This window comes from Emydura macquarii, unplaced genomic scaffold (assembly GCF_026122565.2).
Source record: "Emydura macquarii macquarii isolate MOO-44397 ecotype Brisbane River unplaced genomic scaffold, CSIRO-AGI_Emac_v2 contig_2890, whole genome shotgun sequence".
Classification (NCBI taxonomy): Eukaryota; Metazoa; Chordata; order Testudines; family Chelidae; genus Emydura; species Emydura macquarii.
The window spans coordinates 849,102-869,809 of record NW_027133027.1 but is presented as its reverse complement, the minus strand read 5'-3'; the positions used below and the strand labels follow the sequence as shown (position 1 = coordinate 869,809).

General features: G+C 38.2%; 1 long non-coding RNA gene across 1 annotated transcript in view; it reads right to left on the bottom strand.

Moving 5' to 3' along the window:
* Nucleotides 1-8,403, bottom strand: part of LOC137166605 (uncharacterized) — a 107,051-nt gene extending 98,648 nt beyond the window's left edge. Inside the window, exon 1 of the long non-coding RNA XR_010923746.1 lies at nucleotides 8,331-8,403. This is a non-coding gene — a long non-coding RNA (uncharacterized lncRNA). The remainder of the gene's footprint in view (nucleotides 1-8,330) is intronic.
* Nucleotides 8,404-20,708: the final 12,305 nt, after the last annotated feature.

Below are 20,708 nucleotides of genomic sequence, written 5' to 3'. Positions count from 1 at the left end.
GAATTAATACATGATTTCAAAACAGGCAATGATTTTTGGGATATTTCTTGTTGAAATGCATTATATTCATAGATTTGTCTGATCTTCTACTTAACACAGGCCAAAGAACCACACAGAATAATTTCTTATGCTGCTAATTATTATCTATATCATAGTAGTAATAGATAGAACAGACTTATTAGCTCACCCAATCCCTCCTATTGTCAGAGCAGCAATGAGTTACAGGGCCTGATTCTCCACTATAAATCAGGATTAACTCAACTATGCTCCATGGAGTTACACTGTTCTAAAACCCATGTGCAGTTAGAATCAGGACACTAAAGGCAGAGGCTGTTTCGGAAGTTAAACTGACACTGGACTTGAACTTAACATATTGCATGGTCAATAACCACTGCACCTTTTAATAGGCCTTGCTACCAGAGCTGAATGGTAGGACTGAGAAGAAAACAGCTGTAGAAAAAAAGTATCGCAGGAAGGCAGAAGTAGGGTATGTGGCTCTCTGTTCCATACTTTTTTTCCATCAGATTCATGAAGTATAGAGGAAACTGTTTCTTTTCATGAACATTCATTTTACAGTGATTTGTAAAAACAAAAACAAAACACACAAAAAAACCCAGCTATAGCAGTACTTATATAGAGTGACACCTTGATCATACATTGACACATTACATTGCATCCCATCTTCTGAAATCATAAATGAAAAGAGTAGCCACACTCTGCAGTCTCTGAATTCTTTCAAGACAGCTCAGCAATCTACGAATGAAAGGTAGGATAAATTATTACAGGAGACTTCCCAGCGTGCCTGTTCTAAATCAAATGCTGTCAAATAATTTTTAAGTTTCTTTGATCTGCACTCAATCTCTGTTACTTTGCTGACCTATAGCACAGACTCTCCTCGCCTTCTACTCCTTTCCTTTTTTATTCTCTCTGCCCATAAACTTTTATTTTCCCTTTTTATTATGTACGTGTTGGAATATAAAACAATAACTAGATCTGATGGTTTGGTAGGTTTTATTTTATAGGTGTATATAAAAAACCCAGTAAGTATGTTAGGAACTTAGAAAGAAATGAGAAAAAGACAGGAAGTTAAATAATCTTGAGACAAAAATATGATGTTCTGGGCTGAGAAAGTATTCTCCCTCAGGTGGTTTATGGTTTATAAGAGACACATCACACAAACTCTGCATCTGATGGCTTCTTACAATATCTTTTATAGGAGTAATGACTATAATTTTAAAAGCTGGGAATAGAAGAGACTTGAACAGTGAGGGAAAAAAGAGCAGAAATCTTAATGAAGATAAATACATGAGAGAAAGGGGAGAAGACACAGCAGAGGAGCAAGATGGGGGGGGAGAGCAAGAGAGAACAAAACAATGCAGACAAACAAAAGCATCCATAGTAAGTGGTGATAGATTAATTATCATTGCTATTGCAGTAGTGCCTAAGGACACCAATCAAGGATCAATGTATGACTGTACTAGACAATGTATAAACAGACAACAGATATAGTCTCTGCCCCAAAGAACTCACAATCTAAAATTTTGACAATATGTAACAGGTGAATAAACAGACAAATGTAGCTAAAGGTAAGGAGGACAAGGTAACAATAAAAACAGGTGTTTGAGTAGTTACTGTGTCCTCAAAAGTCACAGGCAGCCATCAACTTAGCCACTGCCAGACTTTCATATAACTTTAAGGAGAAATGCAGAGCCTCTTTAAATCCTATAGCACGCAGAGAGAAAATACGCTTTCCTCATCACTTCATAAAACAATTTCTTGGATAGATCTGCTCTTCATTACTTCACCCCTGGTAGCTGATCAAGGTCAGCGTAACCAGGTAATATGATGAATGGAGCAGATCTTCCACTGACATCAATAGAGCTCTGACATTTTATACCAGCTAGGGATCTGCCCCAATATTCCTCCTGTTATTGGTAGGCTATATTATAGTCTAATCTTGGTCAAAACTTCCTCTCTTGTTTTGGAATAGTGGGAAAGCCATTAAGAGTCTCTTTGCCACTGATATCTGATAACTTTCCAGATAAATATTTTAAACAAATTACAGAATGGGCAGCAGGCAAGAATAGTCAAAGAGGTGTTTACTCATATGATAGGGAATAAAAATGATTCACTCAATGGTATAAGCTTTGTCATGTAGAGTCTGAGCTACATTTTGAATGAAAAAAAACCACTGTCTTAGTTTTGAAAAGTAAAAAGCTGAATAAACTGAAGAAAGTGATGCTTCGAAATCAAACGTGAAAAATAACACAAGGTAACTTAATATAACATTGACAGGGAAACCACATTTTTATATTAACATGGGAAAATAAGAACAATATCACTCCGGCTGCTGAGGCCAACCCCTTACAATTCACAACTTAGTCCATGATAAAACTTTTATACTTGCCCCATGGCTAAGTCTCTTATGAAGGAATTTATCAATTTTTTTGGAAATCAAAATAAACTATATTCACCAGCTTACTTTAGATTACGGTTACATTACTCAGAGGCATCTAACAAAGTCAAAGAGGCATAATGACTTCCAAGTCACTTTTTCATAAAAGCAGGCCTTCTTTACCCCCATTTCCTCTTCTATGTAGTTTCTGCCTGCAATTTCTATTGGTTGTGGTATTCTTCACTTCCCCTCTAGCACTTTGTGTAGCACTGCTCTCTGTGGTGGTTAAAAGCATTGCTCCACTTAATTCTCAGGTGGCTGCACTTCAGTGGTGAAGAGATCCCTGCATACAAGCCCCATCCTGCAACTGTGGGTAGACTTCAATGGGGCTCTGTGAGGCTGCAATGAGGCCAGTGTTAACCCACAAGAAGTCAGTTGTAGGACTGAGGCCTTAGTCAGTATAACAATTTGGGATCCTTCAGGATGAAAGGTGGTATATCAACATGCAGTATTATTTTTAGCTATTGTATACAGTATGGGCCCATACCATCAAATTCAGTTCAGGATGTCAAATCCCCTCCTAGAGTTTCCAGGGGTTTGGTTCACTCCATTATATAAAGAGAGACTTTCTACTCAGACTTGTTTCTCTACCATTTTAAATCTATTGGCATCAGTGAAGTTACAGAGGATTTACACAAAGCTAAGAGGAGAATCCAGTTCTGTATCTATCTGCAAAAACCAAATACAAAAATGCTTGTGTGTAGGGGAAGGAGTTTGGGGAAGGTGGGGAGTGTGAAATATAATCTACGTACTATTTTGTGTTGAAGACTGAATATTTAAAGCAACACTTTGCTCTCAGTTATACCCATGCAGCTGCACTGAAGTCATTGGGATAGTGCAAAGAGGCAAATGAGGGCATAACTTGTTACCTAGTATGTTCCTCCATGCCACTCTGTACAGAAATGAGCCTTGGTATGTATCAGTTATGAGCAAACAATGCAAACCTGAATATAAATATTAGACATTATCCCTGATCTCCTTTTGAGAGGCAAAATGTCCATCCACATTGAACAGGTCATCATCTTTATTTACAAAAAGAAGAGGCAATAGAATTTTATAGCTCTCTGTCAAGGATTTTACACCCTTTACTTATATCATACAGCATGCTAGGATTCCCATAAATAAGTAACATACACAACAGCAACTTTCTCAGATACCAACCGGATTTCCTTGCATATAACAGGTTTCATTCCTTCCCACTGTCCCTAGGTGAGGGGAAGTTTTCACTAGTGTTGAAGCAATGAAGACACTATTGTTCAGCTTTGCACTGTTGAAACCTGAACAGACTAATGTGAAGCTATCTGAGTTTATATTTTATTTTCCATATTTCTCTCTTTATGCATTCAAATTGACAAATGCCCTTGTACAGAATTTTTAACCCTCCCTGTCTCTAATGCATCAGTATCTTGTTACGTTGACTTTGATTTCATTGTTTGCAATGCTAGTATCAGCAGCATGGAATTGCCACGGCACTAAGCTACCCAATTTTTCTTTAATTTCTCAGAAAATTGACAGCTTTATGAACTGTCTCTTTACCTATGCCCCATAAACATGTCAGGCTGTAGAAAACCATTCTAATTAAATCCCAGGGGGACTGCAATGGGAAGATTATAGCTTCTTGGCAGATTATTAAAAAACAGTTGTTCATATATACACAAATATCTGTCCTGGAACCTAACATTTGACAGAACAGTCAAGGAATCAACCCCACTGGCAACTCCAAATCACACCGTTCCCTCCCCCCCTCAAAAAAAAAAAAACGAGGGGAAAATGCTAACTAAATTCTTTCAGGAGTTCTTATATCCTGCAGTGAATTCCTTTTAAAAAGTAGCTAATTCATACTGGCATCTGGGATTGTCACCTTTCATCCTTGATTACTGATACCTGATAAAAAGGAAAGTATGAAAATGCTTGCAAGGGCCACATACAATATCTGATAACCTTGGAGTAAATGCATGAAAGTTGGTCAAAAATATGAAGCATGCAGTACTAGTGGAAATTTTTTACTTCACTCTTCCCTTCTGCAACCCAGCCACCTAACAGAACAGAGGATGATAACTTCTAATAGCAAAGGCTCCACACAGAACACCCATAAAAATAAAGCTTGTTGTCCCAGTACTTCAGACTGAGAGGAGATGTATAGTAATTAATTCTGAGGATGGCCAGACTATCTTTTGAAACCAATATTCAGATTTTAGAGGTTGGGGAATTTCTGTGAAACTTCATTCATTGATTTGATTGTGGGTGGGCTTCACAAAGGTACTTAGGTGCCTATACCCCAGATTTAGGTTTCTAAGTCCCAGTTTTACTGAGATGCACAAAACTCCCACCAACCCCTGTAGGCTCACTCAGCGACTACGTATTCAGAGTAAAAGTTCCCCTGACATCTAAATTTCTGCCTCTGGGCATGTGCACTGCTGCCTCACCCTACACATCTGGATGCCCATCTCCCACCTAGGCCCTAGAATAATCCACAAACAAGGGAAAGATAAGCATTCACCTATGTGATCAGGTTCCATTCAAAATCGAGGGTGGCATGGGGTGCCTCTGCCCACCTTATACCTTTTAGCTTAGTGGTGAGAGCCCTCACCTAGGATGAAAGAGTGATTGGAACAGTGAGACTGGACACTGGGTCCAGGTGGGTGCTCTAACCCTAGGATACAGAGTCATTCTCACTCTCTTCTCGGCCAATGACTAATTATTTACCCACACTGGAAGAAGCTTCAACATGAAAGCTTGAGAGAGCCCTACATCAGAATATTCCATAGCCCGCTGGCCATACAGCATTCTCCTGAGAGATGGGAAGCCCGTGTTCAAATCTCTTCTTCTGGGTCTTCCACATCCCAGGTGAGTACGCTAACCACTGAGCTAAATGTCATAAGGTGGGCACCTCCCTCCTGTCCTTTTGTGTGGAGTGAGGCAATCACTTAATAAGGTATTCACAAGAAACAGCGTAGGAACCTAATCCACCTGGCTCCAGGAAAGGGATTCCTGACTGGTGATTGCTATACACAGATAGGGGCCTCACAGCAGCCTGGACTTAGGCGCCTATCTGCATGAAAGGCATAGGGCTTAGGACACACCCCTCTCCTCAGCATCTGCCATTGGCTAACATAGGCTGCTCTTCATCTACCATACTGACTTTGCAGATCACATTGTAAGGTGCTTCTCTCTCCCTCTTCGTCGTATAGGAGCCTAGGCGACTAACTCAGGGTTTGGATTGCAGTGTTGTTCCTGTGATTTTCTAAATGCCTAAAAGTTAGGCTGTGTGATTAAGTCTCTTTGTGAATCCAGGCCCGTGGGACAAGAATATTAGTCTTCTGGCAAATACAAGGAGAGCCAGTATAGCAGCTGCTGTATATTCAGAACCCCACCTGACTAATAAATTCACCTAGGCATTTCAAATTCAGATATGTTGATTCATAGCGGACATCTTACTGCTGAAAGAATTCTTGGATCTGCCAGCGTAGAGCAGGGCAGATATTCCCTGGAAGTGAAGATGCTAACATACCAAAAACTATCTAAGAACAAATCAGAAGAAACAACTAGCCTAACATTAAGTATTCTCCTTAACTGGTAAAGCAGAATGAGTAGGTGAGAGTTCTGTGTCTGCTTTGGGAGGTAGAGAAAGAGGAAATAAAGAAAGTAAACAGGCAGGGACTTTTCTGCTCAAAGTTGTGGAATGTTTAGATCTGCAGCTGGCATACAAATGCCCCCAATGCTTTGCTTCTAGCAGCTGTTCCGTGGCTTGCAAAACATTGCATGTAATATCTAGAGTGAATAGCTGCAGATAGAATGCTGTGAAAGAGAACAGAACAACTCCAGCCTTCTGAAAACTGTGACAGGTATAAGGCTTAGCTCATGGAACCTTTTTTTTTTTGTGTGTGTGACCTAGAGCAAAACATTTCACCACTTTGTACCTCAGTTTAACCCTCATTAAAATGGCTATAATGATATTTTCCTACCACGCAGGGGTGTTGTAACTCACAGTTTTATTATTTAATGTTTGAAAAACACTCTGAAATCTTTTGATGACAGATGATAATATTTAGCATTTATTCAACAAGTCTTGCTGCCACTCCAATTCTTGACTAACATGATTTAATATGAGAAATATCTGGTAATATCCATGCCCTCAAATCACTGACAGAGATGAACACGGTGACTTTAGTGACTCCAATGGGGCTCTGAGTAGACACAGAACCAGGCCCATTTCTAGGGAATCACAGGTTCGGGGTCTAAGTGATGGCCTCTAAAAAGAAGTTAATCAAGTCCGAGGGTACAATGAGCACCAGTCACTTTCAATAAAAGAAGCTTTAAAAAGGAAGTTCCATTGCACTCTTTAATTTTTCATGTATTTAAAAGCTCTTCAAACTTAGGTCAAATCAAAGGCTTGCCCAATCAGTAAATAAAGAATACGTGTCAACACACACACAGAGTTCAGATCTGGGGTTTGTTTTGGCCCTATAGCTAAAATGCAAACCTTTATAAATATTAATATCTATCTATTAATAAGAATTAATTTTCATTTCCAGTAACCCCAACTCACAATGATGCCAATGAAAGTTTCGGACACTTAAGAAATATAAGACTGATAACCACTATATAAATGAGCTGTAGACAATATAAATAAATAGTTACATTTTAGAAATAAATTAAAACTGCTAATTGATTTTATCCCTCTCTATTATAGTAGTACATTAGCAACTATACAAAAAGCACCTTTATAATTTATCTATAAAATTATAATTGGTTTGGAAAAGAAATTCACCAAAAAACTCCAGTGCTGTTATAGTACATTAAAACTACGGAACTGCTCATGGCTGTGTTACATGATATCAAAAAGTTGATTGGGCTGCCTCTGTATAAAAACTTATTAGGGAATAGTGACAAGTAGAGTCGACATGTTAGAATTTTAACTTTAAGGCCTTTTGGACTGGTGAATTTATTTTCTAAACCACTTAATAGCATGACCACAGTGCCATCATGCTTTCAGTTGCTAGCATAATATAAACATTGATTTCTTGTTCTTAGTTAGTTCCCGTATGTTCTCACTATGAGACTATGTGAAAGACCAACAATTGTTTCATTGTAAAGGAGGAAGCCTTCTCAGTGTTAGGTACTTTTTTCCCCACTCATTAATACTTTTGATCCTGCAGTATCCCTTAACAGCTTGACTCATGTGATTGTCTAAGGAGCATGAGTAGGACTTTAGGGGAAAAGTGTAAAAGCTCTCTAGGCAGTGACGGAGATATAAATTGGATGACTGCATTCCTACTAGAGAAAGAGACTGAGAAGCCCACAGTCTTGATTTACAAACCAAGCAGGTGACATATGAGAATAGAGGAGGGAAAGGCTGAGTGACTGCTTGCCATCAGTTAGGCTTTGTTTTCTGTAAAACCAAGGTTTTAATCCATGCACCAGTTTATTCTAATAACCAAAGCTTGTGGAGTGGTTCAGATAAGAGATCTTCTTTTTGTCCCTTATAGTGGACACAAGCAGTGGCTTAGGGTTTGCCAAGCAATGGTTAACAAACTAAATCTTATACCAAGCCTAACATATTCTACATTAGCTGTGCTCTAAACAAGGTTTGGTTTGTTTGTTTTACAAAACCAGGCCTGTTTCATATCCAAGGTCCATTTTATCCAAAACCCACAAGTTTGTGAGTGTTCAAATAAAAGATTTCATTTTTAGACCAGCCACAATTCTGAGACGGGGAATTCACAAAGTCCTACAGTGGTGAGCTACTAGGTGGTTTCCTAATTATATCAAGCACACAATATGGAGACCCAAGAAAGAGATAGAGAACCGGAAACTAGCTCTCCATTCTCCAGTCCAGTACACCATCGAAACAGAGACCTGAACATTCTTTTACCTTAGAGAATCACCATCTCCTTTTTTTCTAGATCCAGGAACAATGCCGTGCCTGTTCACAGCTGGGAAACACCCTTGTGAATCATGTGCCTCTTCTTGCTAGGAAGCTAATGTATAATCTCATGTAGCACCACATAGTGGTAGAAATGACATACTGCAGTCTTCTGTTAAAATGGGAAACTGCAAAAAACATTTTTGGTTTCTTCTCTTTATTTTATTTTACAAACCAAACAAGTGAAATATGACAAAAGAGAGGGGAAGATTACTGTTTCCTATCATTTAGGCTTTGTTTCTGCAAAATCAAAGTGGTTTCACTTTAGGCCACCCACAGTGCTGGGATAGGGAAAATCCACTAACATAATCTACAAGCTTCACCAAGAATGTACAGGTTGCAAGCTGCAGTTGCACAGATGCACACTTTTTCACTTTTTTTTATTTTGGTACCCCCTAAAAAAATTAAAGTAAAAAAATTTTCACCAGCATCTACCATCTACATCAGATACAATTAATTAATTATATAGAGAAAAACTGGAGTGTATGTGTGAGTGTGCGTGCATATATATATATATATATATAATTTGGGATGGGGGCAGTTCATTGCAATTTGAATTTTTGATGGAAAATTTCATTTCAAAATCTAAAATTGAAAAATTTCAGCTAGCTCTAATGATTTATATCCCAACCATCAAACAATCCCATGAGAGATTTCATATGGGAGCAAGATCTTGGACTACACTTTACTGAAGACAACAAGGCAGAAGAGTGGCATGAAACACTAGCATAGCATACTCAAAACAGAGCTACCATCATAAAAATATAGACTCCTTATGCAACGAGCTGTACGAGGACCACCTGCCTGGTGAGTGCTAGTCACAAGAGAAGGAAAGGATCCTGGAAGAGCCCAAAATGAGCCCAGAGGTAAAGAATGTGTGAAGATACAGGTCTTGTGTTTTCCTATTCGCTGTTCAAAATTAGCTAATTTATAAGCTCAATGAACAGTGGTTGGCGGTTCATGTCCTGAGGGACCTTAGGCTTCAATTGATCATGTATAATTAATAATATGAATTAATTAAATTAATTAATTCATATTATTATTAATTAGTAACTATTGATGATTAGCCACTGTAAAAACTCCAAAACACCAGGTATGAGCATTTATAATGAATAACAGTAACTAAACTCTCCCATGCACAGCCTGGTCATAAGAACACAAGACCCCGGCCCAGCAAGACCCCATGAAATTGAAAAAAGCCGTGCAATACTGTTACCAGCCCCACTGTGGTCCATCGCTGTGAGTCATGTCGTACACCAATCCTCTCTAGGAGTGTGGTAGTGTGTGCTGTGTACCACAAGCTCAGGGGTGAGTGGTTTAGATGTTCTAAGCAGCAGACCTCAGTAGGTTAGAACATACACTGATTTTGAGGAAGTAACAGAAACTAAAAGATGCAACCTCCCCAGGCACAATTAGTTTTAACAACTCAAAACAGTAATTCCCAACCCAGCCCCTAAGGGCAGTCCAGTAGAGGGGCAGAAGGGTAACTGTGCTTCATTGTCATCCCTGTGCACTGTCCGCCAACACACAGGCTCTGCATTTGCCTGCTGTGGCTATGGCTGACTTTCTGCCAGCAACAGGTTACATTTGCCTATCTCAGCCTTTCTATCTCAGTTCCCAGGCTGCAGCTCCTGTTCACATACAGCCTTTGGCTCTCTCGTAAGCTTGATCCTCTCTCACCTCAGGATGTTACTTCCATCTCTTATACTCTGGAGATTATGAATTCCATTACTGCTGGATGTTGAATTGGGTAACAGTCCCGTCCTCTGGCTAGATCCTGGCCTGCAGTTCAGCTTGGGTGAAGGAAGGTTACCCAGTAATAAGTTAGTAGGTTGATCTCACTAGGCTAGTCCTGTATAGAGAATAGCATGATACCGAACAATGGAAAGGCTCCAACGCTAAGGATGTGATTGCCTAGAAGTGTATGTGCAGCTCAATGAAGAATTTTATGCACAAAATGATTCTATGGCTACTTGGTATACGTAAGGGGAATATCAGGGAATCAAAAGAGAAAGGAGTGTTTCTTCCATTTCTTTCATTTATACAGCAGATTGCAAAATGGACATTTTACAGCATTATTAGCAGGATGCAAATGGTGAGCCATGAAAAACTAGTACATTTTAAAGTATGTCCCCTTTATGTCTTTCATTTTGTCATCTGTCTCAAGAAAAAGAATTTCCATGTGGGTGTTCATTCTTAATGTCCACTTATATGGGCCAGATTCTGATCTCTTTTACAAAAGCGTAAGTCTAGAGTAACTCCCTTGCAGTTCACGCAGTTAGTTTAGATGTATGTCAGATTTTGTTAACACCAGAATGTGGCCCGCTTGTGTTTTCTTGTCTTGTGTTACTTCATAAGGGATCAAACCACCTCCCCAGACAGACCCAGCACTGGGAAGATGAGATATAAAGGTAGCTTTTCCCCTAGTTCTTGGGTCCTATACTAAGGGGAATTCAGCCAGACCTGAGGGTCTAACCCATTTCTTTATATTTTTATAGGGATCTTAAGTTCTGTCAAAAATGTATTCACCTCTGATAAATTGTAAATATATTGTAGACTTGCTCCATTTCCTAAGCAGGTTGCTGATTGTTAGTAATTTACACTTAAGGTATAGCAACAATTTGCCATTGGCTTGAGGAAAATTATTTTGCTGCCCATGATTTCTGGTTATGATTTGCCTAAGAGTTTTATGAGGCAGTTTTCTTGAACATGCCCCTCACTGAAAAAAACCCAAAGAGTGAGAGTTCACTGCTACTCCTGACTGTGTCTTATTTCTTCTTCACCCAAGTAACATGAGACTCTTACAATTGTATCTCTTTGACCCTCTTCTTGCTCCCAGGCAGTGTGGGATACAACGTCTTTGTTACTGCAATGGCTGTGGTTTCCCATGTGTGTTACAGTATAGGGGCCTGACCCTGCTTTCAACAAGAGCAAGCTGCATAACTGTAAAAAGCTACTGAGGAGAGCCTGGGGAGGGAGTGCCCTAGCTCCCTGGCCTTATTTTGGTAACACTTCAGCAAGATCTTTGAAATGGTTATTTGACTTTTTCCTTTCCTGAAAATCTGGGTTCTGCTAAACAAAAATTTTCTGTAGCAATTTTGATAACATTTTCAAGAAACAATTAAAGGCAGAATTTTTTGATGAACCACAAAAAATGTTGACAATGACAACAGCTTATGGTGAAACATTTTGATTTTGTAGAAGGGCATTTTTTCTCCAAACAGAAGAACCCTTTCATTTGAAAAATGTCAACCCAGGCCTGGCTGAGATTCTTATTCCATATATTATTTATTAATCTCTATTTCGATAGCACTTGTATGCCTCAAGCAAGTTTGGAGTGCCATTGCACTGGGCTCCATGCAGACATAAAATAGAAGATAGCTCTAGTAGATAATAGAAGCAGAGACTAACTTTATAGGTTAACCTTGCCAAAGTCAGTGCCAAAGTTGCACTCATAAAGTATGTTGGTGCAAGTACTTGATCATTCAAAATGCACATTCACATGTGCGAAATGGTTTCTGTGCTCAGAAAAGATTACTTGAGCCAAATAACTGTTTTGCACATGTATATACTAAATTTTCAAGAGTAGCAGTGATTTTGGGTGCCTCCATTTTTGAGTGACAAACTTGAATCATGTTAAAGGAGCCTGATATTCAAAAGGTGGATGCTCTGCACTCCTGAAAACCAGATGGTTTCGAAGTGACTCACAATGGGGAACCTAAAATCACCAGTCACCCTTGAAAATGTAAGTTGTGGAATATGTAGCTTATCTGCACATGTTGGGGCAACTTAGATAGTGATTGTTGAAAATGGGTTGCTCTTTGTTTTATTTTAGCATGGCACTGTCATTTTCCAGACTACCAGACAAGTGAATGCTTTGGAGTATTTGTTTATACAGACCTGCTGTTCCAATTTGTTAAAATTATGTTTTAAAATTTTAAAATGTATCTAAAACAAAACAGGATACTAAAGGGGTGGAAAGTAAGACCAATGTAATCAGCAGTATTGGTATTTTGCCAATAAATGAGTCCATACTACTGAAATGACACAGAATTATATATCTAATTCCTATAATCTTTCTATCCATGAACATCAACCATCAGACCTAATTACTATCTTTGAAGCACAGAGCTTTCCAGAATTAATGTTCACATGTTCTCCCTACCCTGCTCCTTCACCACTGAACTCTAGATTCATTTCCAAGTCACTCTAAATATATGCATGTCATTTGTAGATCCCTGTATATTTCATACAGAGAAACAACTGAGTTAGTGTACACCCACATGTGAGATGTCTGTTTCCATTCAAGACTGGATAGCCATTAAATTGAATATTTTCCTTTCTTCGTTATTACTCTGGTGCACATGTAAAAATAAATCAGATTTCTTGATTTTTATGGAAGGCTTGTAGCAACAAAGTGTAACAAGAGTGGGAATAGTGGATAGGGCACTGGATTGGGGAGAGATGACGCATAGGTTCTATTCCCAGCAAGGCACTCCTCACCTCTATTTCACCTCCTAACCTTTTGTCTCTCTCAGCTATTTAGCTTGCAGCATTTGGAACAGGGGCTGTCATTTATGTACTATGGCCTGCTTCTCCATTAGTGCCTATTGACACTACTGTAGTACAAATAGATAACAAATCAACAACAGTAAGAGTCCAATTCAAATGCCGTTGAAATAAATGGAAAGACTACCATTTACTTCAGTGGGCTTTGGGTCACAGAGTGATATTCATGGAATTCATTGGGGAATAGAGTGGTGGGAAATATTTAACAGATGCAAAAAGGAGGAAATATTCTCTCCAACTAGAACTTTACAATCATCACCCCTGAGCTTCAGAACCCATCTCCCTTTCAAAACTCCATGGATCTTCCTTTCACCCATTATTTATTTATTCATGCAAAAAATAAAGGGAAAAAGGTGTGGTATAACCATTAATTGTATTGTATGTATAAAATATATCTACACCCCATGCAAAGCATCCCTGAAGTTTCCAGTACCATTTTGCTCAATTTCTGTTAGCCAACAGATTTAAGATTCAGATTTCAAAGTCCAGGTTAATTTCTTTCTTTCTCTCTATGTATATTTAACATAGACAAGTATATAATTACACAGCTGTACAATGTCTGATAAAAGACACTGGCATTATTCTTTAAATGAGTAACCCTTGAAGACTGCGAGATCATCCATTTAACCATGATCCCACTGTGTTTGTAAGTAAATGTATACATTTTCACTGTGGCAAAAGCACTGTTTCCCGTTCTTGGCCCAATATGTTTTCTCTATGAAATCAGAATGTGCAATAATCGCATGCTGGGGTGCTCAAATGCAAATCTGTAATTTAAAGATCATTTGGGCTCAGCAGCGGAACATCACAGGACATTGGTTGGCAGAGGTAAGTAGGAGTGCAGTATTCAAAAGTTCACTGGACGCTCATTTTGTTGCTATGCACTAAAGTCACTCGCTTTTATTATATTCATTTCTTGCCATGAAATGTAAGGGATATTAGACATCCAGCATTCATCATAAAATAAATTGGCCTTGTAATCTGTGAAATGAAAAAACTCCGCTGCCACAGAATCCAAGGAAAACTATGAGATTGGACTCTTCATACTGACTTGCCCAAGTATGTAATACTGTTAGGAGCACAACACCACATGGTAAAGCTATTTTTTCCTTTCACAATTTGGGAATCTGCTGTCAGTCACTGGACTGATTTCTGAGCTGCTGTGCCAGACATCAGTCAAAGAAGTGGCAGGATAGTGGGTGGGAGATCATGAATAAAGCTGGGCTAGGTAATTGGCAAAAGAATTGAAGGATTCATCTCCAAATGCATGAGTGGTGAAATTTAAGGAAACTTTTAAAATGGAATAATCTTTCCTCCTTTAGAATAAATATAGACAGGCAGAATATATGGAATCAAATACTACAACTGCACACAAGTTAGTAAATTTGTCCCTGTATTTACTTGTGTCATACAAACAAGTAATCCTTATTTATATGAATAGTTCCATCGACTTCAGTGAGACTTCCCTTATAAATAAATGCCACAGTCTTTTACAATAATCACCTCTTCTTATTTACACTACTTTTACTCCAGTGGAATTCTGCTGACTTCAGTGGAATTATTACTGATTTCCATTGGTGAGTGTATATTGTAATCCACTAGTGACTTGGGGCAATTACTATAGAATATTCTATTATTTTTCTAAGGGTATTTTCATGAGCAAGGATTACTTGTATAAGTAACAGGTTGCTGAATGATCATTTAACCAAAACCCTGAATTCTGCAATGTTCTTTTGGAGTTCATAGAATAATACCATCCTGTAAGTACAATAAATGAGTGAGAATACATTCTGATGAGACAAACTCATTTCAGCAGTTTTGAATATCAATTTTTCAATTTTCTTTTTTAATAATTCACAATCAATGGTAAACCATAAGCCATCCCAAGTTACCATCTGTAAAACAGAGCTTTCTGAAATATGTATGTAACCAATTCATTTCTGAATCATGCTTGAAATTTTTGTCATGAGCATCAGACTTAAAGCCTGTAATAAAACTGACAGCTAAATCAGAATAAATGGTTTAATGTTAACAAGAAATAGGGCTTTGCTGCTTCACCTTTGATGATAAAATCACAAGTTTTGTTCTCCCCTGAAGTTAAATACATGTTCTCCTGCATCAAATGCCTGGCACCTCTTTCTCCAGGACTAAAGCAACCCAAATGTAATTTGATCTAATTCATGAAATGCACTTTATAAATGGATATTTATTGCTTGCAAGATAAATAATCAAAATATATTAGATTTATGGATGTCCTGGGAATACGGCATTATGGTTGTTTAGAGTGAACCTGCAGAAAACAACAATGGATTGTTCTATGCCTTAATATTTAAAAAAAAACCACCAACAAACAAGATAACAGAAATGTAAAGAGATGGGGTAAGCATGGTTATACCATAGGCATTTAGAATAATATCTTAGATATTAATATAAGATATTATTCTAAAGATATTACATTATTATTATTATTACACTAAGATATTACATTATTATTATTATTATTCATATTATTACAAATATATTACAGGTCTAGTAAGAAGCCTTGATTGAACAGGCCCATGTATATCAAGTGCCTAGAATTTACTTGCAAAAGTTTTATTTCATAGTTTTATGAAAGAAAAGAAAGAAAGAAAGAAAGAAAGAAAAACTAAACCTCAGTACAACTCTTTTCAACTCAGGTTCTTGTACTATGGCCATCACTTGGTTCCTGAATGGTGAAGTGAAATAAGTGGAAGAGAAGCATTCTGTCACATACAGGTGATGCAGAAGGAAGGAATCTCTCAGTACCCATATTGAAATAATGGGATGACCCCTATTTGCAAACTCACATACTTTTGAACCATTGAACCAGATGATATTTTGAAAATTAAATGGTGCATTAATATCACTAAATATTAGAATGAAAGAAATTTCACCACTCTCCACGATGTACAAAAGCCTATGGGACATTGTCTGAAGTAGGAGGAGACTAACAAGTGTCATACAGGAGCATGTGCATAGTAGTTAGTACAGTCTAAGGAGAAATTTGTAACCTCAAGGTACAAAAAACTTCAGCTATTGCTGTATCCAAACCAATCAGTCTGCTAAAAGTGCTCTGAGTGAACACCCAGAGACATAACACACACCATTGACATTTTCCAAGTAACAATTCACATCATTAAGTGTATGTTAGTCATAAGGGGCATGTTTTGATATCCTTATGCTGAACAGCATCTTACTCAACAAGCAGTCCCATCAATTCAGCATGAGTAAGTCAGTCATTCTAATGGACTCCATAGGCAGCCTAGGTTACTGTAACATACATAGAACTTTTTTGAGCAAAGAGCTTTTAAATTAAAAAATGTTTTTTTCATGAAAAATTTTTCATGAAAAATTGTGGACACTGACAAATTTTGTTTGTTTTTCATTAAAAAAATGTTATGCTTTTTTTAATACTTTTTTCAAAACGTTTATCGAACAGGTTACCAAAATGGTTATTGAAGTCTTGCCTTTACTAAAATGATATCAATAAATATTTGATGATGTTTTCAATAAAAAAAAGTCAGAATAGAATTTGTTCACAAATTTAGATAAAATATTTAAAATATGAAATTTTAGAACACTTCAAAATGAAAGCAACTTGAAATTCCAATTTTTTCACAAAAATAGACATTTCTTGGCCAGCAGAAATGCATGTTGAGGAGACTAGAGGAGAGATAAGTTCAACCCATACTTCCTCAAACAGACTCAGACTACCTCTCTGTCTTTGGGTCAGGAAATCTGTGCTCTCTTCTTTTTTTCAGAAACTGTTGAACCCCCAGGAAACAGAAATACATTTTCTATGGTAGCTGAGCATGAGTAACATATCATTTAAAAGAAGTTTAGTTCACACATCATTACCATCTAGAACAAATTCCCCACACACAAACTGCAAAAACCTCCAAGAGACCATTTTTCTTGACTTTACTACATAATGCTTATGGTGCTGGAGATTCTTAGAGGCAACTTCTCCTTTATAAGAAGAGGTTGGTAACCCCACATAACCTACACAAAGATCAAACATTTATGACATTTGAAAAGCTCAATCAGTCTTTTTTATAGTACCCTCAGCTGAGATATTTTCTCAGAAGTAGCTGATTCCAGAACCACTGAGGAACCCAAATTTATTCATCTAAGAGTCACCTTTTAACAGACTGATGTTAGTTTCACCAGCCTGAAACTGGAGTAACTCCAATTGAAATGAGTGGAGTAGCTCCAGATTTACATCAGTATTACAGAGAACACAATCTTGTCCACCAGCTCTTAAATTATGGAAACAGTTAAACGGCGATCATGATTGCCAACTGGTGTGGCAACGGTAATAGAGGGGGTGGGAGAAAGGGAGAGGGAGAAATTGGGAAGAAATTTGAACGTAAAATCCTCTATAACTGAACGGAGGGACACTCAAGAACATGTGAAATGCGAGAGGTGCAGAAGCAACTGTCCAGCCATCAGTGGGACATCTGTTGTTAAATTTTGGAAGACAGATTTCTGTTTGTATTTTGAAGTTAGTTTTCATTGCCACACATGCTGCAATTATATATTTTGTCAGTCAGTTCCTGGTGTCAGATTTCACAAAGTTGATTCACATGACTATGCTAACCTGAATGTCATTTAAAACAAGATGCTTTCCAGACATTCAAGACAAAAACAGTTCCTAGCCCTGAGATGTTCACAGTCTAAAAAGCACCTTCCTCATCAAAATATTGAAAGTACCTGATTACAACTGAGGAGCTCAGCCTGTTGTCACTAATACAATATTTGAGATGCTAATGTGTACTTCTGAAAATGCCTGAACATTGTACGTAAGTTTGCAGATAACTGAACATAAGTATTTTGTAAATTTATTTATTCTCTCTTTGGTGATTCCCAATGCCTCCTGTCAACATTGTGTCTGTCTTGTTTACACTGTGAGCTCTGGAAGGATTGTCTGTATTTTATTGTCTTGTACAACATCAATTGCAATGTCAGTGCTTAACCAACAATTCTTTCTAATAATAATGGTCTGATTTTATGTAGACTGCTGAACAGCCATCCGATGATGTGGCTTATAGCCCGTACTGAGCTGGAATGAATTTGAATTGGTCAAACTTACCAATACTTGACCCATCTCTTTCATTCTCACAATATATTTTTAATTTGTTTTATATTTATGTTGTATGTATTTGTACTTTTGGGTAACCACAAAAGTGCATAAATTCACCAGTTATATTTTATTTAAAATTTACAGGGGAGATCCCACTGACTTCAGTGGGATCAAGAATGGCCACTAGTCATAGATACACAATATGTCTCACAGTTGTAATTGCCAGTCAGAGTTTTATCACAAAGAGTGGCAGGTGGGAAACAATCAGCAGCCATGGCTCACCATAGAGCATTTCTCTCTTTTCCTTTTTTCTTGACCCACAAAATGTTCTTGCTATAGCACACCTGTCGTGCGTTCAGGCTCCAGCCAAACAGCTAAAGCTCAGACAATCTGTGTGCAAGCAAAACTGTTTGTTTTGAATTAAAGAAAAACTTCCTTGAACCATTCCTCATAAGCAAAACAGCAGACGTTAAAGGAAACTATGAATAATCTGCTTTGGCTTGGAAAAGGGAGTTGAGCAAGTGCCAAACAGATTTTCACTGATGTTCCAAGCTGATTTGAAACAGGCTAGCTGTATTCAGAACTGGAGATGACAGATTGGTATCCAGTACTGCAAATTAAATTATGTATTTCAGCCCCAATCCCACAAGCTGCTCTATATGGAAAAGTCTCTGCACCTATATGGCACCTCATTGGTTTCAGTGAGGATCCACACAGGTCCAGGGGTCTGCCTGTGGTGGGCAGTTTACAGAATTGAAGCCCTACTTTGTGTTACCCCAAAAGCTTATACTAGCAACTGGGGACTCCAGAAACTCAACCTGCAAGGTACTGTGCACTTCATGAGTGTGCTCAAGAACATTGGGACTGGCAGGTACTCAGCAGCTCTCCAGGGAGGCCTGGCAGCTTGCAGGATCTGACCCTATATGAGGGCTTCTGGTTTTGGATAGAATTTGTATTATGGCCAAATTAGGAATGGGCCAAACAGTTGGGCTAAAATGAGAACCAGCCCAAATTTCTGCCAGGTTTGAAATAAAACCCAAGTCTATTTTGTAAAGTTCAAAACCTTTTGGTTAACTATTCCTTTTAAAGAGATGTTGTCAACCTAGGTTAAGCTGAGTAAGATTTGATGTATAATCATGTTGCACAAATGCTGAAAAAACAAGATTAAGGTAATTGCAGCTTTCATAATTAAAGCCCCAACCGTGCCAGTAGATCCATTCAGATAGTCCTGTGCCAGGGTGGAATCCCACAGAGTTCAATGGGTTCTACTGAAGTATACATTTTTACAGTTTTGATGATAGGATCTGGGTCCTGAGGTTTAAGAAACTCAAATATGGAATATTTTTGCTAGAAGGTTCTATCTCAACAGTGTTCCTTTAATACATTTTCTTTTGTCTCTGTACTATACATCCGTTTGGGGGTGAGGAGGGCAAGACAGGAAGCAAAAATAACAAATCATTGCATGGAAGACTATGCTGGAAGTATTTCTGACCAAATACAGGAAATACCTGTAAGTCTATGGAAGAGACTGTTCCTTCACAATTTCCAAACCCATTTCCAACCCAAAAGGGCATGGAAAAGCTTCAGATAAGCATCCCAACTTTTGAGTATTTATCCAAACCGAACACTCCACAGGTTTTGGAGGCCAGCCCATCTCTAGAAGAATAAGGAAAAGAAAACTGTCCATACCCTGAATCAAAGAGATTATGACTCCACAATCAAATAGCTAATGTTCGTTTATTTTATTTTCAGATTCCATCCAACAGAGAGTAAACCAGACCAGTGCATTGGTCAATTCAGGTCACTTCTTTTTCAATGTTACACAAATGGAGGAGGTGGGGGAAGGGAAATTATAAACACAATCCAAATAAAGTTCATTCTATAGGCCAAATTCCAGCCTTGAAACCACTTTACCCAAAACAGTTGTGCCACTAACCTTACAAAAACAGCTTGATTGTGAGCCCATATCCTGGCTGCTGGCAGACCCATAAACAGCCTTATGTGCAGATTATTCCTTCCAGGGGCAGAAGTAATCTGCACCAGACAAACAGACATATAGATGCAAATTGTATTGACCATGACCCTGATACCAGAGCTCACTCCAGAATCTCCCCTTCAGGCCTGGAATATCTGTGGAGTGTGAACTCCATCAATTTTATGAGGATCCATTGCTGTGCCCCAGGGGTGCCCTCCTTGCTACTTTTTTTCATTTTAAATGGAAGATGCTGCCTAAATTTAGCCATAGAATTTTTTTTCCTGAGTACTCGTATTCCTTTACACTCTGCTCACTTTCGCCTTATTCCTGCATTAGCTGCTCTAAGAAAACCTTAAATTTGAAAAAATTATGTGTTGGAAACACTTCTACAAGGTTCGGTAAAACCAATGTTCATTATAGAGGTGTCTGCAAAGCATCAGAGGGGCAAGTCCTAGCCTCATGCCACTATACACACACAGACGGGTGCAGTGGGACTTAGACATAACAAAACTAATGTTTCATTACAGAGGCTAAGAGGCAGGATTAGAAGAGTCTACATAGGGGACAACCTAGCTTGGAGTCCTTGTATCCAAGCAATGGGGGAAGAAGCTGTCAATAGGGTGGGGAATAAGCAGATAGGCACTCATGGATCCACAACTACTTACATCCACCAACCATT